This window comes from Lithobates pipiens, unplaced genomic scaffold (genome assembly GCF_037356315.1).
Source record: "Lithobates pipiens isolate NorthernLeopardFrog02 unplaced genomic scaffold, aLitPip1_a1.2 Scaffold_13, whole genome shotgun sequence".
NCBI lineage: Eukaryota > Metazoa > Chordata > Amphibia > Anura > Ranidae > Lithobates > Lithobates pipiens.
In genome coordinates this window covers 174,583,634-174,595,736 of record NW_027507718.1, presented here as the reverse complement: position 1 = coordinate 174,595,736, position 12,103 = coordinate 174,583,634, and the positions used below count along the sequence as shown (strand labels likewise).

The 12,103-nt window shown below is 52.0% G+C and overlaps 22 non-coding genes and 31 pseudogenes across 22 annotated transcripts; all 53 read left to right on the top strand.

Annotated features, from left to right (window-relative positions):
- The first annotated feature begins 51 nt into the window (after window positions 1–51).
- On the top strand, window positions 52–170 carry LOC143976495 (5S ribosomal RNA). The gene has a single exon (XR_013272801.1). It is a non-coding gene; the product is annotated as a 5S ribosomal RNA (ribosomal RNA).
- A 109-nt stretch (window positions 171–279) lies between these two features.
- LOC143977809 (5S ribosomal RNA) lies at window positions 280–398 on the top strand (annotated as a pseudogene).
- Window positions 399–507: 109 nt separating this feature from the next.
- LOC143979328 (5S ribosomal RNA) lies at window positions 508–626 on the top strand. Its single transcript, XR_013274031.1, has one exon. It is a non-coding gene; the product is annotated as a 5S ribosomal RNA (ribosomal RNA).
- Window positions 627–735: 109 nt separating this feature from the next.
- On the top strand, window positions 736–854 carry LOC143978264 (5S ribosomal RNA; annotated as a pseudogene).
- Window positions 855–963: 109 nt separating this feature from the next.
- On the top strand, window positions 964–1,082 carry LOC143978982 (5S ribosomal RNA; annotated as a pseudogene).
- Window positions 1,083–1,191: 109 nt separating this feature from the next.
- Window positions 1,192–1,310, top strand: LOC143977634 (5S ribosomal RNA; annotated as a pseudogene).
- A 109-nt stretch (window positions 1,311–1,419) lies between these two features.
- Window positions 1,420–1,538, top strand: LOC143978059 (5S ribosomal RNA; annotated as a pseudogene).
- Window positions 1,539–1,648: 110 nt separating this feature from the next.
- On the top strand, window positions 1,649–1,767 carry LOC143976536 (5S ribosomal RNA). The gene has a single exon (XR_013272840.1). It is a non-coding gene; the product is annotated as a 5S ribosomal RNA (ribosomal RNA).
- A 109-nt stretch (window positions 1,768–1,876) lies between these two features.
- LOC143978962 (5S ribosomal RNA) lies at window positions 1,877–1,995 on the top strand (annotated as a pseudogene).
- A 109-nt stretch (window positions 1,996–2,104) lies between these two features.
- LOC143976796 (5S ribosomal RNA) lies at window positions 2,105–2,223 on the top strand. The gene has a single exon (XR_013273090.1). It is a non-coding gene; the product is annotated as a 5S ribosomal RNA (ribosomal RNA).
- A 109-nt stretch (window positions 2,224–2,332) lies between these two features.
- LOC143976455 (5S ribosomal RNA) lies at window positions 2,333–2,451 on the top strand. Its single transcript, XR_013272762.1, has one exon. It is a non-coding gene; the product is annotated as a 5S ribosomal RNA (ribosomal RNA).
- A 109-nt stretch (window positions 2,452–2,560) lies between these two features.
- LOC143978441 (5S ribosomal RNA) lies at window positions 2,561–2,679 on the top strand (annotated as a pseudogene).
- A 109-nt stretch (window positions 2,680–2,788) lies between these two features.
- On the top strand, window positions 2,789–2,907 carry LOC143977293 (5S ribosomal RNA). Its single transcript, XR_013273578.1, has one exon. It is a non-coding gene; the product is annotated as a 5S ribosomal RNA (ribosomal RNA).
- Window positions 2,908–3,016: 109 nt separating this feature from the next.
- LOC143977292 (5S ribosomal RNA) lies at window positions 3,017–3,135 on the top strand. Its single transcript, XR_013273577.1, has one exon. It is a non-coding gene; the product is annotated as a 5S ribosomal RNA (ribosomal RNA).
- A 109-nt stretch (window positions 3,136–3,244) lies between these two features.
- LOC143977021 (5S ribosomal RNA) lies at window positions 3,245–3,363 on the top strand. The gene has a single exon (XR_013273308.1). It is a non-coding gene; the product is annotated as a 5S ribosomal RNA (ribosomal RNA).
- Window positions 3,364–3,472: 109 nt separating this feature from the next.
- On the top strand, window positions 3,473–3,591 carry LOC143978562 (5S ribosomal RNA; annotated as a pseudogene).
- Window positions 3,592–3,700: 109 nt separating this feature from the next.
- On the top strand, window positions 3,701–3,819 carry LOC143978251 (5S ribosomal RNA; annotated as a pseudogene).
- Window positions 3,820–3,928: 109 nt separating this feature from the next.
- On the top strand, window positions 3,929–4,047 carry LOC143977022 (5S ribosomal RNA). Its single transcript, XR_013273309.1, has one exon. It is a non-coding gene; the product is annotated as a 5S ribosomal RNA (ribosomal RNA).
- A 109-nt stretch (window positions 4,048–4,156) lies between these two features.
- LOC143977830 (5S ribosomal RNA) lies at window positions 4,157–4,275 on the top strand (annotated as a pseudogene).
- Window positions 4,276–4,384: 109 nt separating this feature from the next.
- LOC143979364 (5S ribosomal RNA) lies at window positions 4,385–4,503 on the top strand (annotated as a pseudogene).
- A 108-nt stretch (window positions 4,504–4,611) lies between these two features.
- On the top strand, window positions 4,612–4,730 carry LOC143978228 (5S ribosomal RNA; annotated as a pseudogene).
- Window positions 4,731–4,839: 109 nt separating this feature from the next.
- Window positions 4,840–4,958, top strand: LOC143978263 (5S ribosomal RNA; annotated as a pseudogene).
- A 109-nt stretch (window positions 4,959–5,067) lies between these two features.
- On the top strand, window positions 5,068–5,186 carry LOC143978357 (5S ribosomal RNA; annotated as a pseudogene).
- A 109-nt stretch (window positions 5,187–5,295) lies between these two features.
- On the top strand, window positions 5,296–5,414 carry LOC143978058 (5S ribosomal RNA; annotated as a pseudogene).
- A 110-nt stretch (window positions 5,415–5,524) lies between these two features.
- On the top strand, window positions 5,525–5,643 carry LOC143976535 (5S ribosomal RNA). The gene has a single exon (XR_013272839.1). It is a non-coding gene; the product is annotated as a 5S ribosomal RNA (ribosomal RNA).
- A 109-nt stretch (window positions 5,644–5,752) lies between these two features.
- On the top strand, window positions 5,753–5,871 carry LOC143979488 (5S ribosomal RNA; annotated as a pseudogene).
- A 109-nt stretch (window positions 5,872–5,980) lies between these two features.
- LOC143976795 (5S ribosomal RNA) lies at window positions 5,981–6,099 on the top strand. Its single transcript, XR_013273089.1, has one exon. It is a non-coding gene; the product is annotated as a 5S ribosomal RNA (ribosomal RNA).
- Window positions 6,100–6,208: 109 nt separating this feature from the next.
- LOC143976454 (5S ribosomal RNA) lies at window positions 6,209–6,327 on the top strand. The gene has a single exon (XR_013272761.1). It is a non-coding gene; the product is annotated as a 5S ribosomal RNA (ribosomal RNA).
- Window positions 6,328–6,436: 109 nt separating this feature from the next.
- On the top strand, window positions 6,437–6,555 carry LOC143978439 (5S ribosomal RNA; annotated as a pseudogene).
- Window positions 6,556–6,664: 109 nt separating this feature from the next.
- Window positions 6,665–6,783, top strand: LOC143977291 (5S ribosomal RNA). Its single transcript, XR_013273576.1, has one exon. It is a non-coding gene; the product is annotated as a 5S ribosomal RNA (ribosomal RNA).
- Window positions 6,784–6,892: 109 nt separating this feature from the next.
- On the top strand, window positions 6,893–7,011 carry LOC143977994 (5S ribosomal RNA; annotated as a pseudogene).
- A 109-nt stretch (window positions 7,012–7,120) lies between these two features.
- On the top strand, window positions 7,121–7,239 carry LOC143977290 (5S ribosomal RNA). Its single transcript, XR_013273575.1, has one exon. It is a non-coding gene; the product is annotated as a 5S ribosomal RNA (ribosomal RNA).
- Window positions 7,240–7,348: 109 nt separating this feature from the next.
- On the top strand, window positions 7,349–7,467 carry LOC143977020 (5S ribosomal RNA). Its single transcript, XR_013273307.1, has one exon. It is a non-coding gene; the product is annotated as a 5S ribosomal RNA (ribosomal RNA).
- A 109-nt stretch (window positions 7,468–7,576) lies between these two features.
- Window positions 7,577–7,695, top strand: LOC143978561 (5S ribosomal RNA; annotated as a pseudogene).
- Window positions 7,696–7,804: 109 nt separating this feature from the next.
- Window positions 7,805–7,923, top strand: LOC143978250 (5S ribosomal RNA; annotated as a pseudogene).
- Window positions 7,924–8,032: 109 nt separating this feature from the next.
- Window positions 8,033–8,151, top strand: LOC143976525 (5S ribosomal RNA). The gene has a single exon (XR_013272829.1). It is a non-coding gene; the product is annotated as a 5S ribosomal RNA (ribosomal RNA).
- Window positions 8,152–8,260: 109 nt separating this feature from the next.
- On the top strand, window positions 8,261–8,379 carry LOC143977829 (5S ribosomal RNA; annotated as a pseudogene).
- Window positions 8,380–8,488: 109 nt separating this feature from the next.
- Window positions 8,489–8,607, top strand: LOC143979465 (5S ribosomal RNA; annotated as a pseudogene).
- A 109-nt stretch (window positions 8,608–8,716) lies between these two features.
- On the top strand, window positions 8,717–8,835 carry LOC143978226 (5S ribosomal RNA; annotated as a pseudogene).
- A 110-nt stretch (window positions 8,836–8,945) lies between these two features.
- LOC143978119 (5S ribosomal RNA) lies at window positions 8,946–9,064 on the top strand (annotated as a pseudogene).
- Window positions 9,065–9,173: 109 nt separating this feature from the next.
- LOC143976356 (5S ribosomal RNA) lies at window positions 9,174–9,292 on the top strand. Its single transcript, XR_013272667.1, has one exon. It is a non-coding gene; the product is annotated as a 5S ribosomal RNA (ribosomal RNA).
- Window positions 9,293–9,401: 109 nt separating this feature from the next.
- LOC143976912 (5S ribosomal RNA) lies at window positions 9,402–9,520 on the top strand. Its single transcript, XR_013273204.1, has one exon. It is a non-coding gene; the product is annotated as a 5S ribosomal RNA (ribosomal RNA).
- A 131-nt stretch (window positions 9,521–9,651) lies between these two features.
- Window positions 9,652–9,770, top strand: LOC143977214 (5S ribosomal RNA). Its single transcript, XR_013273497.1, has one exon. It is a non-coding gene; the product is annotated as a 5S ribosomal RNA (ribosomal RNA).
- A 109-nt stretch (window positions 9,771–9,879) lies between these two features.
- LOC143977758 (5S ribosomal RNA) lies at window positions 9,880–9,998 on the top strand (annotated as a pseudogene).
- A 109-nt stretch (window positions 9,999–10,107) lies between these two features.
- On the top strand, window positions 10,108–10,226 carry LOC143978205 (5S ribosomal RNA; annotated as a pseudogene).
- Window positions 10,227–10,335: 109 nt separating this feature from the next.
- LOC143977192 (5S ribosomal RNA) lies at window positions 10,336–10,454 on the top strand. Its single transcript, XR_013273475.1, has one exon. It is a non-coding gene; the product is annotated as a 5S ribosomal RNA (ribosomal RNA).
- Window positions 10,455–10,563: 109 nt separating this feature from the next.
- On the top strand, window positions 10,564–10,682 carry LOC143978434 (5S ribosomal RNA; annotated as a pseudogene).
- Window positions 10,683–10,791: 109 nt separating this feature from the next.
- On the top strand, window positions 10,792–10,910 carry LOC143978284 (5S ribosomal RNA; annotated as a pseudogene).
- A 109-nt stretch (window positions 10,911–11,019) lies between these two features.
- Window positions 11,020–11,138, top strand: LOC143978290 (5S ribosomal RNA). Its single transcript, XR_013273919.1, has one exon. It is a non-coding gene; the product is annotated as a 5S ribosomal RNA (ribosomal RNA).
- Window positions 11,139–11,247: 109 nt separating this feature from the next.
- On the top strand, window positions 11,248–11,366 carry LOC143978327 (5S ribosomal RNA; annotated as a pseudogene).
- A 109-nt stretch (window positions 11,367–11,475) lies between these two features.
- Window positions 11,476–11,594, top strand: LOC143978525 (5S ribosomal RNA; annotated as a pseudogene).
- Window positions 11,595–11,703: 109 nt separating this feature from the next.
- Window positions 11,704–11,822, top strand: LOC143977579 (5S ribosomal RNA; annotated as a pseudogene).
- Window positions 11,823–11,931: 109 nt separating this feature from the next.
- On the top strand, window positions 11,932–12,050 carry LOC143976451 (5S ribosomal RNA). Its single transcript, XR_013272758.1, has one exon. It is a non-coding gene; the product is annotated as a 5S ribosomal RNA (ribosomal RNA).
- The last annotated feature ends 53 nt before the right edge of the window (window positions 12,051–12,103 follow it).

The window sequence follows — 12,103 nt, the reverse complement described above, 5'->3', positions numbered from 1 at the left end:
AGGTGACCAGCTTGGCTTTTGTCAAGAGAGTTGTAAGTAGGGTGCAAGATCGCCTACAGCCACATCACCCTGAATGCGCTCGATCTCGTCTGATCTCGGATGCTAAGCAGGGTCGGGCCTGGTTAGTACCTGGATGGGAGACCGCCTGGGAATACCAGGTGCCGTAGGCTTTTTTCCATTATGTTGTTGGCTTTGGCGACCTGCTGTATTTTTCCTCTCGATTGCCCGAGGTGACCACCTTGGCTTTTGTCAAGAGAGTTGTAAGTAGGGTGCAAGATTGCCTACAGCCACATCACCCTGAATGCGCTCAATCTCGTCTGATCTCGGATGCTAAGCAGGGTCGGGCCTGGTTAGTACCTGGATGGGAGACCGCTTGGGAATACCAGGTGCCGTAGGCTTTTTTCCATTATGTTGTTGGCTTTGACGACCTGCTGTATTTTTCCTATCGTTTGCCCGAGGTGACCACCTTGGCTTTTGTCAAGAGAGTTGTAAGTAGGATGCAAGATTGCCTACGGCCACATCACCCTGAATGCGCTCGATCTCATCTGATCTCGGATGCTAAGCAGGGTCGGGCCTGGTTAGTACCTGGATGGGAGACCGCCTGGGAATACCAGGTGCCGTAGGCTTTTTTCCATTATGTTGTTGGCTTTGGCGACCTGCTGTATTTTTCCTCTCGATTGCCAGAGGTGACCACCTTGGCTTTTGTCAAGAGAGTTGTAAGTAGGGTGCAAGATCGCGTTCAGCCACATCACCCTGAATGTGCTCGATCTCGTCCGATCTCGGATGCTAAGCAGGGTCGGGCCTGGTTAGTACCTGGATGGGAGACCGCCTGGGAATACCAGGTGCCGTAGGCTTTTTCCCATTATGTTGTTGGCTTTGGCGACCTGCTGTATTTTTCCTCTCGATTGCCCGAGGTGACCACCTTGGCTTTTGTCAAGAGAGTTGTAAGTAGGGTGCAAGATTGCGTTCAGCCACATCACCCTGAATGTGGTCGATCTCGTCCGATCTCGGATGCTAAGCAGGGTCGGGCCTGGTTAGTACCTGGATGGGAGACCGCCTGGGAATACCAGGTGCCGTAGGCTTTTTCCCATTATGTTGTTGGCTTTGGCGACCTGCTGTATTTTTCCTCTCGATTGCCCGAGGTGACCACCTTGGCTTTTGTCAAGAGAGTTGTAAGTAGGGTGCAAGATTGCCTACAGCCACATCACCCTGAATGCGCTCAATCTCGTCTGATCTCGGATGCTAAGCAGGGTCGGGCCTGGTTAGTACCTGGATGGGAGACCGCCTGGGAATACCAGGTGCCGTAGGCTTTTTTCCATTATGTTGTTGGCTTTGGCGACCTGCTGTATTTTTCCTCTCGATTGCCCGAGGTGACCACCTTGGCTTTTGTCAAGAGAGTTGTAAGTAGGGTGCAAGATCGCCTACGGCCACATCACCCTGAATGCGCTCGATCTCATCTGATCTCGGATGCTAAGCAGGGTCGGGCCTGGTTAGTACCTGGATAGGAGACCGCCTGCGAATACCATGTGCCGTAGGCTTTTTTCCATTATGTTGTTGGCTTTGGCGAACTGCTGTATTTTTCCTTTCGATTGCCCAAGGTGACCACCTTGGCTTTTGTCAAGAGAGTTGTAAGTAGGGTGCAAAGATTGCCTACGGCCATATCACCCTGAATGCGCTCGATCTCGTCTGATCTTGGATGCTAAGCAGGGTCGGGCCTGGTTAGTACCTGGATGGGAGACCGCCTGGGAATACCAGGTGCCATAGGCTTTTTTCCACTATGTTGTTGGCTTTGGCGACCTGCTGTATTTTTCCTTTCGATTGCCCGAGGTGACCACCTTGGCTTTTGTCAAGAGAGTTGTAAGTAGGGCGCAAGATCGCCTACGGCCACATCACCCTGAATGCGCTCGATATCGTCTGATCACGGATGCTAAGCAGGGTCGGGCCTGGTTAGTACCTGGATGGGAGACCGCCTGAGAATACCAGGTGTCGTAGGCTTTTTTCCATTATGTTGTTGGCTTTGGCAACCTGCTGTATTTTTCCTCTCGATTGCCCGAGGTGACCACCTTGGCTTTTGTCAAGAGAGTTGTAAGTAGGGTGCAAGATCGCCTGCTGCCACATCACCCTGAATGCGCTCGATCTCATCTGATCTCGGATGCTAAGCAGGGTCGGGCCTGGTTAGTACCTGGATGGGAGACCGCCTGGGAATACCAGGTGCCGTAGGCTTTTTTCCATTATGTTGTTGGCTTTGGCGACCTGCTGTATTTTTCCTCTCGATTGCCCGAGGTGACCACCTTGACTTTTGTCAAGAGAGTTGTAAGCAGGGTGCAAGATCGCCTACGGCCACATCACCCTGAATGCACTCGATCTCGTTTGATCTCGGATGCTAAGCAGGGTCGTGTCTGGTTAGTACCTGGATGGGAGACCGCCTGGGAATACCAGGTGCCGTAGGCTTTTTTCCATTATGTTGTTGGCTTTGGCGACCTGCTGTATTTTTCCTCTCGATTGCCCGAGGTGACCACCTTGGCTTTTGTCAAGAGAGTTGTAAGTAGGGTACAAGATTGCCTACTGCCACATCACCCTGAATGCGCTCGATCTCGTCTGATCTTGGATGCTAAGCAGGGTCGGGCCTGGTTAGTACCTGGATGGGAGACCGCCTGGGAATACCAGGTGCCGTTGGTTTTTTTCCATTATGTTGTTGGCTTTGGCGACCTGCTGTATTTTTCCTCTCGATTGCCCGAGGTGACCACCTTGGCTTTTGTCAAGAGAGTTGTAAGTAGGGTGCAAGATCGCCTACTGCCACATCACCCTGAATGCGCTCGATCTCGTCTGATCTCGGATGCTAAGCAGGGTCGGGCCTGGTTAGTACCTGGATGGGAGACCGCCTGGGAATACTAGGTGCCGTAGGCTTTTTTCCATTATGTTGTTGGCTTTGGCGACCTGCTGTATTTTTCCTCTCGATTGCCCGAGGTGACCACCATGGCTTTTGTCAAGAGAGTTGTAAGTAGGGAGCAAGATCGCCTACTGCCACATCACCCTGAATGCGCTCGATCTCGTCTGATCTCGGATGCTAAGCAGGGTCGGGCCTGGTTAGTACCTGGATGGGAGACCGCCTGGGAATACTAGGTGCCGTAGGCTTTTTTCCATTATGTTGTTGGCTTTGGCGACCTGCTGTATTTTTCCTCTCGATTGCCCGAGGTGACCACCTTGGCTTTTGTCAAGAGAGTTGTAAGTAGGGTGCAAGATCGCCTACGGCCACATCACACTGAATGCGCTCGATCTCGTCTGATCTCGGATGCTAAGCAGGGTCGGGCCTGGTTAGTACCTGGATGGGAGACCGCCTGGGAATACTAGGTGCCGTAGGCTTTTTTCCATTATGTTGTTGGCTTTGGCGACCTGCTGTATTTTTCCTCTCGATTGCCCGAGGTGACCACCTTGGCTTTTGTCAAGAGAGTTGTAAGTAGGTTTTAAGATTGCCTACGGCCACATCACCCTGAATGCGCTCAATCTCGTCTGATCTCGGATGCTAAGCAGGGTCGGGCCTGCTTAGTACCTGAATGGGAGACCGCCTGGGAATACTCGGTGCCGTAGGCTTTTTTCCATTATGTTGTTGGCTTTGGCGACCTGCTGTATTTTTCCTCTCGATTGCCCGAGGTGACCACCTTGGCTTTTGTCAAGAGAGTTGTAAGTAGGTATCAAGATTGCCTACGGCCACATCACCCTGAATGCGGTCGATCTCGTCTGATCTCGGATGCTAAGCAGGGTCGGGCCTGCTTAGTACCTGAATGGGAGACCGCCTGGGAATACTAGGTGCCGTAGGCTTTTTTCCATTATGTTGTTGGCTTTGGCGACCTGCTGTATTTTTCCTCTCGATTGCCCGAGGTGACCACCTTGGCTTTTGTCAAGAGAGTTGTAAGTAGGTTTCAAGATTGCCTATGGCAACATCACCCTGAATGCGCTCGATCTCGTCTGATCTCGGATGCTAAGCAGGGTCGGGCCTGGTTAGTACCTGGATGGGAGACTGCCTGGGAATACCAGGTGCCGTAGGCTTTTTTCCATTATGTTGTTGGCTTTGGCGACCTGTTGCATTTTTCCTCTCGATTGCCCGAGGTGACCACCTTGGCTTTTGTCAAGAGAGTTGTAAGTAGGGTGCAAGATCGCCTACGGCCACATCACCCTGAATGCGCTCGATCTCGTCTGATCTCGGATGCTAAGCAGGGTCGGGCCTTGTTAGTACCTGGATGAGAGACCGCCTGGGAATACCAGGTGCCGTAGGCTTTTTTCCATTATGTTGTTGGTTTTGGCGACCTGCTGTATTTTTCCTCTCGATTGCCCGAGGTGACCACCTTGGCTTTTGTCAAGAGAGTTGTAGGTAGGGGGCAAAATTGCCTGCGGCCACATCACCCTTAATGCGCTCGATCTCGTCTGATCTCGGATGCTAAGCAGGGGCGGGCCTGGTTAGAACCTGGATAGGAGACCGCCTGCGAATACCAGGTGCCGTAGGCTTTTTTCCATTATGTTGTTGGCTTTGGCGAACTGCTGTATTTTTCCTTTCCATTGCCCGAGGTGACCACCTTTGCTTTTGTCAAGAGAGTTGTAAGTAGGTGCACGATCACCTAAAGCCACATCACCCTGAATGCGCTCGATCTCGTCTGATCTCGGATGCTAAGCAGGGTCGGGCCTGGTTAGTACCTGGATGGGAGACCGCCTGGGAATACCAGGTGCCGTAGGCTTTTTTCCATTATGTTGTTGGCTTTGGCGACCTGCTGTATTTTTCCTCTCGATTGCCCGAGGTGACCACCTTGGCTTTTGTCAAGAGAGTTGTAAGTAGGGTGCAAGATCGCGTTCAGCCACATCACCCTGAATGTGCTCGATCTCGTCCGATCTCGGATGCTAAGCAGGGTCGGGCCTGGTTAGTACCTGGATGGGAGACCGCCTGGGAATACCAGGTGCCGTAGGCTTTTTCCCATTATGTTGTTGGCTTTGGCGACCTGCTGTATTTTTCCTCTCGATTGCCCGAGGTGACCACCTTGGCTTTTGTCAAGAGAGTTGTAAGTAGGGTGCAAGATTGCCTACAGCCACATCACCCTGAATGCGCTCAATCTCGTCTGATCTCGGATGCTAAGCAGGGTCGGGCCTGGTTAGTACCTGGATGGGAGACCGCATGGGAATACCAGGTGCCGTTGGCTTTTTTCCATTATGTTGTTGGCTTTGGCGACCTGCTGTATTTTTCCTCTCGATTGCCCGAGGTGACCACCTTGGCTTTTGTCAAGAGAGTTGTAAGTAGGGTGCAAGATCGCCTACGGCCACATCACCCTGAATGCGCTCGATCTCATCTGATCTCGGATGCTAAGCAGGGTCGGGCCTGGTTAGTACCTGGATAGGAGACCGCCTGCGAATACCATGTGCCGTAGGCTTTTTTCCATTATGTTGTTGGCTTTGGCGAACTGCTGTATTTTTCCTTTCGATTGCCCAAGGTGACCACCTTGGCTTTTGTCAAGAGAGTTGTAAGTAGGGTGCAAAGATTGCCTACGGCCATATCACCCTGAATGCGCTCGATCTCGTCTGATCTTGGATGCTAAGCAGGGTCGGGCCTGGTTAGTACCTGGATGGGAGACCGCCTGGGAATACCAGGTGCCATAGGCTTTTTTCCACTATGTTGTTGGCTTTGGCGACCTGCTGTATTTTTCCTTTCGATTGCCCGAGGTGACCACCTTGGCTTTTGTCAAGAGAGTTGTAAGTAGGGCGCAAGATCGCCTACAGCCACATCACCCTGAATGCGCTCGATATCGTCTGATCACGGATGCTAAGCAGGGTCGTGCCTGGTTAGTACCTGGATGGGAGACCGCCTGAGAATACCAGGTGTCGTAGGCTTTTTTCCATTATGTTGTTGGCTTTGGCAACCTGCTGTATTTTTCCTCTCGATTGCCCGAGGTGACCACCTTGGCTTTTGTCAAGAGAGTTGTAAGTAGGGTGCAAGATCGCCTGCTGCCACATCACCCTGAATGCGCTCGATCTCATCTGATCTCGGATGCTAAGCAGGGTCGGGCCTGGTTAGTACCTGGATGGGAGACCGCCTGGGAATACCAGGTGCCGTAGGCTTTTTTCCATTATGTTGTTGGCTTTGGCGACCTGCTGTATTTTTCCTCTCGATTGCCCGAGGTGACCACCTTGACTTTTGTCAAGAGAGTTGTAAGCAGGGTGCAAGATCGCCTACGGCCACATCACCCTGAATGCACTCGATCTCGTTTGATCTCGGATGCTAAGCAGGGTCGTGTCTGGTTAGTACCTGGATGGGAGACCGCCTGGGAATACCAGGTGCCGTAGGCTTTTTTCCATTATGTTGTTGGCTTTGGCGACCTGCTGTATTTTTCCTCTCGATTGCCCGAGGTGACCACCTTGGCTTTTGTCAAGAGAGTTGTAAGTAGGGTACAAGATTGCCTACTGCCACATCACCCTGAATGCGCTCGATCTCGTCTGATCTTGGATGCTAAGCAGGGTCGGGCCTGGTTAGTACCTGGATGGGAGACCGCCTGGGAATACCAGGTGCCGTTGGTTTTTTTCCATTATGTTGTTGGCTTTGGCGACCTGCTGTATTTTTCCTCTCGATTGCCCGAGGTGACCACCTTGGCTTTTGTCAAGAGAGTTGTAAGTAGGGTGCAAGATCGCCTACTGCCACATCACCCTGAATGCGCTCGATCTCGTCTGATCTCGGATGCTAAGCAGGGTCGGGCCTGGTTAGTACCTGGATGGGAGACCGCCTGGGAATACTAGGTGCCGTAGGCTTTTTTCCATTATGTTGTTGGCTTTGGCGACCTGCTGTATTTTTCCTCTCGATTGCCCGAGGTGACCACCTTGGCTTTTGTCAAGAGAGTTGTAAGTAGGGTGCAAGATCGCCTACGGCCACATCACACTGAATGCGCTCGATCTCGTCTGATCTCGGATGCTAAGCAGGGTCAGGCCTGGTTAGTACCTGGATGGGAGACCGCCTGGGAATACTAGGTGCCGTAGGCTTTTTTCCATTATGTTGTTGGCTTTGGCGACCTGCTGTATTTTTCCTCTCGATTGCCCGAGGTGACCACCATGGCTTTTGTCAAGAGAGTTGTAAGTAGGTCGCAAGATCGCCTACTGCCACATCACCCTGAATGCGCTCGATCTCGTCTGATCTCGGATGCTAAGCAGGGTCGGGCCTGGTTAGTACCTGGATGGGAGACCGCCTGGGAATACTAGGTGCCGTAGGCTTTTTTCCATTATGTTGTTGGCTTTGGCGACCTGCTGTATTTTTCCTCTCGATTGCCCGAGGTGACCACCTTGGCTTTTGTCAAGAGAGTTGTAAGTAGGGTGCAAGATCGCCTACGGCCACATCACACTGAATGCGCTCGATCTCGTCTGATCTCGGATGCTAAGCAGGGTCGGGCCTGGTTAGTACCTGGATGGGAGACCGCCTGGGAATACTAGGTGCCGTAGGCTTTTTTCCATTATGTTGTTGGCTTTGGCGACCTGCTGTATTTTTCCTCTCGATTGCCCGAGGTGACCACCTTGGCTTTTGTCAAGAGAGTTGTAAGTAGGTTTTAAGATTGCCTACGGCCACATCACCCTGAATGCGCTCAATCTCGTCTGATCTCGGATGCTAAGCAGGGTCGGGCCTGCTTAGTACCTGAATGGGAGACCGCCTGGGAATACTCGGTGCCGTAGGCTTTTTTCCATTATGTTGTTGGCTTTGGCGACCTGCTGTATTTTTCCTCTCGATTGCCCGAGGTGACCACCTTGGCTTTTGTCAAGAGAGTTGTAAGTAGGTTTCAAGATTGCCTACGGCCACATCACCCTGAATGCGGTCGATCTCGTCTGATCTCGGATGCTAAGCAGGGTCGGGCCTGCTTAGTACCTGAATGGGAGACCGCCTGGGAATACTAGGTGCCGTAGGCTTTTTTCCATTATGTTGTTGGCTTTGGCGACCTGCTGTATTTTTCCTCTCGATTGCCCGAGGTGACCACCTTGGCTTTTGTCAAGAGAGTTGTAAGTAGGTTTCAAGATTGCCTATGGCCACATCACCCTGAATGCGCTCGATCTCGTCTGATCTCGGATGCTAAGCAGGGTCGGGCCTGGTTAGTACCTGGATGGGAGACTGCCTGGGAATACCAGGTGCCGTAGGCTTTTTTCCATTATGTTGTTGGCTTTGGCGACCTGTTGCATTTTTCCTCTCGATTGCCCGAGGTGACCACCTTGGCTTTTGTCAAGAGAGTTGTAAGTAGGGTGCAAGATCGCCTACGGCCACATCACCCTGAATGCGCTCGATCTCGTCTGATCTCGGATGCTAAGCAGGGTCGGGCCTTGTTAGTACCTGGATGAGAGACCGCCTGGGAATACCAGGTGCCGTAGGCTTTTTTCCATTATGTTGTTGGCTTTGGCGACCTGCTGTATTTTTCCTCTCGATTGCCCGAGGTGACCACCTTGGCTTTTGTCAAGAGAGTTGTAGGTAGGGGGCAAAATTGCCTGCGGCCACATCACCCTTAATGCGCTCGATCTCGTCTGATCTCGGATGCTAAGCAGGGTCAGGCCTGGTTAGAACCTGGATAGGAGACCGCCTGCGAATACCAGGTGCCGTAGGCTTTTTTCCATTATGTTGTTGGCTTTGGCGAACTGCTGTATTTTTCCTTTCCATTGCCCGAGGTGACCACCTTTGCTTTTGTCAAGAGAGTTGTAAGTAGGGTGCACGATCACCTAAAGCCACATCACCCTGAATGCGCTCGATCTCGTCTGATCTCGGATGCTAAGCAGGGTCGGGCCTGGTTAGTACCTGGATGGGAGACCGCCTGGGAATACCAGGTGCCGTAGGCTTTTTTCCATTATGTTGTTGGCTTTGGCGACCTGCTGTATTTTTCCTCTCGATTGCCCTATGTGACCACCTTGGCTTTTGTCAAGAGAGTTGTAAGTAGAGTGCAAAGATTGCCTACGGCCACATCACCCTGAATGCGCTCGATCTCGTCTGATCTCGGATGCTAAGCAGGGTCGGGCCTGGTTAGTACCTGGATGGGAGACCGCCTGGGAATACGAGGTGCCATATGCTTTTTTCCATTATCTTGTTGGCTTTGGCGACCTGCTGTATTTTTCCTTTCGATTGACCGAGGTGACCACCTTGGCTTTTGTCAAGAGAGTTGTAAGTAGAGCGCAAGATTGCCTACGGCCACATCACCCTGAATGCGCTCGATCTCGTCTGATCTCGGATGCTAAGCAGGGTCGGGCCTGGTTAGTACCTGGATGGGAGACCGCCTGGGAATACCAGGTGCCATAGGCTTTTTTCCATTATGTTGTTGGCTTTGGCGACCTGCTGTTTTTTTCCTCTCGATTGCCCGAGGTGACCACCTTGGCTTTTGTCAAGAGAGTTGTAAGTAGTATGCAAGATCGCCTACGGCCACATCACCCTGAATGCGCTCGATCTCGTCTGATCTCGGATGCTAAGCAGGGTCGGGCCTGTTTAGTACCTGGATAGGAGACCGCCTGGGAATACCAGGTGCCGTAGGCTTTTTTCCATTATGTTGTTGGCTTTTTTCCATTATGTTGTTGGCTTTGGCGACCTGCTGTATTTTTCCTCTCGATTGCCCGAGGTGACCACCTTGGCTTTTGTCAAGAGAGTTGTAAGTAGGGTGCAAGATCGCCTACGGCCACATCACCCTGAATGCGCTCGATTTCGTTTAATCTCGGATGCTAAGAAGGGTCGGGCCTGGTTAGTACCTGGATGGGAGACCGCCTGGGAATACCAGGTGCCGTAGGCCTTTTTCCATTATGTTGTTGGCTTTGGCGACCTGCTGTATTTTTCCTCTCGATTGCCCGAGGTGACCACCTTGGCTTTTGTCAAGAGAGTTGTAAGTAGGGTTCAAGATCGCCTACAGCCACATAACCCTGAATGCGCTCGATCTCGTCTGATCTCGGATGCTAAGCAGGGTCGGGCCTGGTTAGTACCTGGATGGGAGACCGCCTGGGAATACCAGGTGCCGTAGGCTTTTTTCCATTATGTTGTTGGCTTTGGCGACCTGCTGTATTTTTCCTCTCGATTGCCCGAGGTGACCACCTTGGCTTTTGTCAAGAGAGTTGTAAGTAGGGTGCAAGATCGCCTATGGTCACATCACCCTGAATGCGCTCGATCTCGTCTGATCTCAGATGCCAAGCAGGGTCGGGCCTGGTTAGTACCTGGACGGGAGACCGCCTGGGAATACCAGGTGCCGTAGGCTTTTTTCCATTATGTTGTTGGCTTTGGCGACCTGCTGTATTTTTCCTCTCGATTGCCCGAGGTGACCACCTTGGCTTTTGTCAAGAGAGTTGTAAGTAGGGTGCAAGATCGCCTACGGCCACATCACCCTGAATGCGCTCGATCTCGTCTGATTTCGGATGCTAAACAGGGTCGGGCCTGGTTAGTACCTGGATGGGAGACCGGCTGGGAATACCAGGTGCCGTAGGCTTTTTTCCATTATGTTGTTGGCTTTGGCGACCTGCTGTATTTTTCCTCTCGATTGCCCGAGGTGACCACCTTGGCTTTTGTCAAGAGAGTTGTAAGTAGGGTTCAAAATCGCCTACAGTCGCATCACCCTGAATGTGCTCGATCTCGTCTGATCTCGGATGCTAAGCAGGGTCGGGCCTGGTTAGTACCTGGACGGGAGACCGCCTGGGAATACCAGGTGCCGTAGGCTTTTTTCCATTATGTTGTTGGCTTTGGCGACCTGCTGTATTTTTCCTCTCGATTGCCCGAGGTGACCACCTTGGCTTTTATCAAGAGAGTTGTAAGTAGAGTGCAAGATCGCCTACGGCCACATCACCCTGAATGCGCTCAATCTTGTCTGATCTCGAATGCTAAGCAGGGTCGGGCCTGGTTATTACCTGGATGGGAGACCGCCTGGGAATACCAGGTGCCGTAGGCTTTTTTCCATTATGTTGTTGGCTTTGGCGACCTGCTGTATTTTTCCTCTCGATTGCCTGAGGTGACCACCTTGGCTTTTGTCAAGAGAGTTGTAAGTAGGGTGCAAGATCGCCTACGGCCACATCACCCTGAATGCGCTTGATCTCGTCTGATCTCGGAAGATAAGCAGGGTCGGGCCTGGTTAGTACCTGGATGGGAGACCGCCTGGGAATACCAGGTGCCGTAGGCTTTTTTCCATTATGTTGTTGGCTTTGGCGACCTGCTGTATTTTTCCTCTCGATTGCCCGAGGTGACCACCTTGGCTTTTGTCAAGAGAGTTGTAAGTAGGGTGCAAGATCGCCTGTGGCCGCATCACCCTGAATGCGCTTGATCTCGTCTGATCTCGGATGCTAAGCAGGGTCAGGCCTGGTTAGTACCTGGATGGGAGACCGCCTGGGAATACCAGGTGCCGTAGGCTTTTTTCCATTATGTTGTTGGCTTTGGCGACCTGCTGTATTTTTCCTCTCGATTGCCCGAGGTGACCACCTTGGCTTTTGTCAAGAGAGTTGTAAGTAGGGTGCAAGATCGCCTACGGCCACATCACCCTGAATGCGCTCGATTTCGTTTGATCTCGGATGCTAAGAAGGGTCGGGCCTGGTTAGTACCTGGATGCGAGACCGCCTGGGAATACCAGGTGCCGTAGGCCTTTTTCCATTATGTTGTTGGCTTTGGCGACCTGCTGTATTTTTCCTCTCGATTGCCCGAGGTGACCACCTTGGCTTTTGTCAAGAGAGTTGTAAGTAGGGTTCAAGATCGCCTACAGCCACATCACCCTGAATGCGCTCGATCTCGTCTGATCTCGGATGCTAAGCAGGGTCAGGCCTGGTTAGTACCTGGATGGGAGACCGCCTGGGAATACCAGGTGCCGTAGGCATTTTTCCATTATGTTGTTGGCTTTGGCGACCTGCTGTATTTTTCCTCTCGATTGCCCGAGGTGACCCCCTTGGCTTTTGTCAAGAGAGTTGTAAGTAGGGTGCAAGATCGCCTATGGTCACATCACCCTGAATGCGCTCGATCTCGTCTGATCTCGGATGCTAAACAGGGTCGGGCCTGGTTAGTACCTGGATGGGAGACCGCCTGGGAATACCAGGTGCCGTAGGCTTTTTTCCATTATGTTGTTGGCTTTGGCGACCTGCTGTATTTTTCCTCTCGATT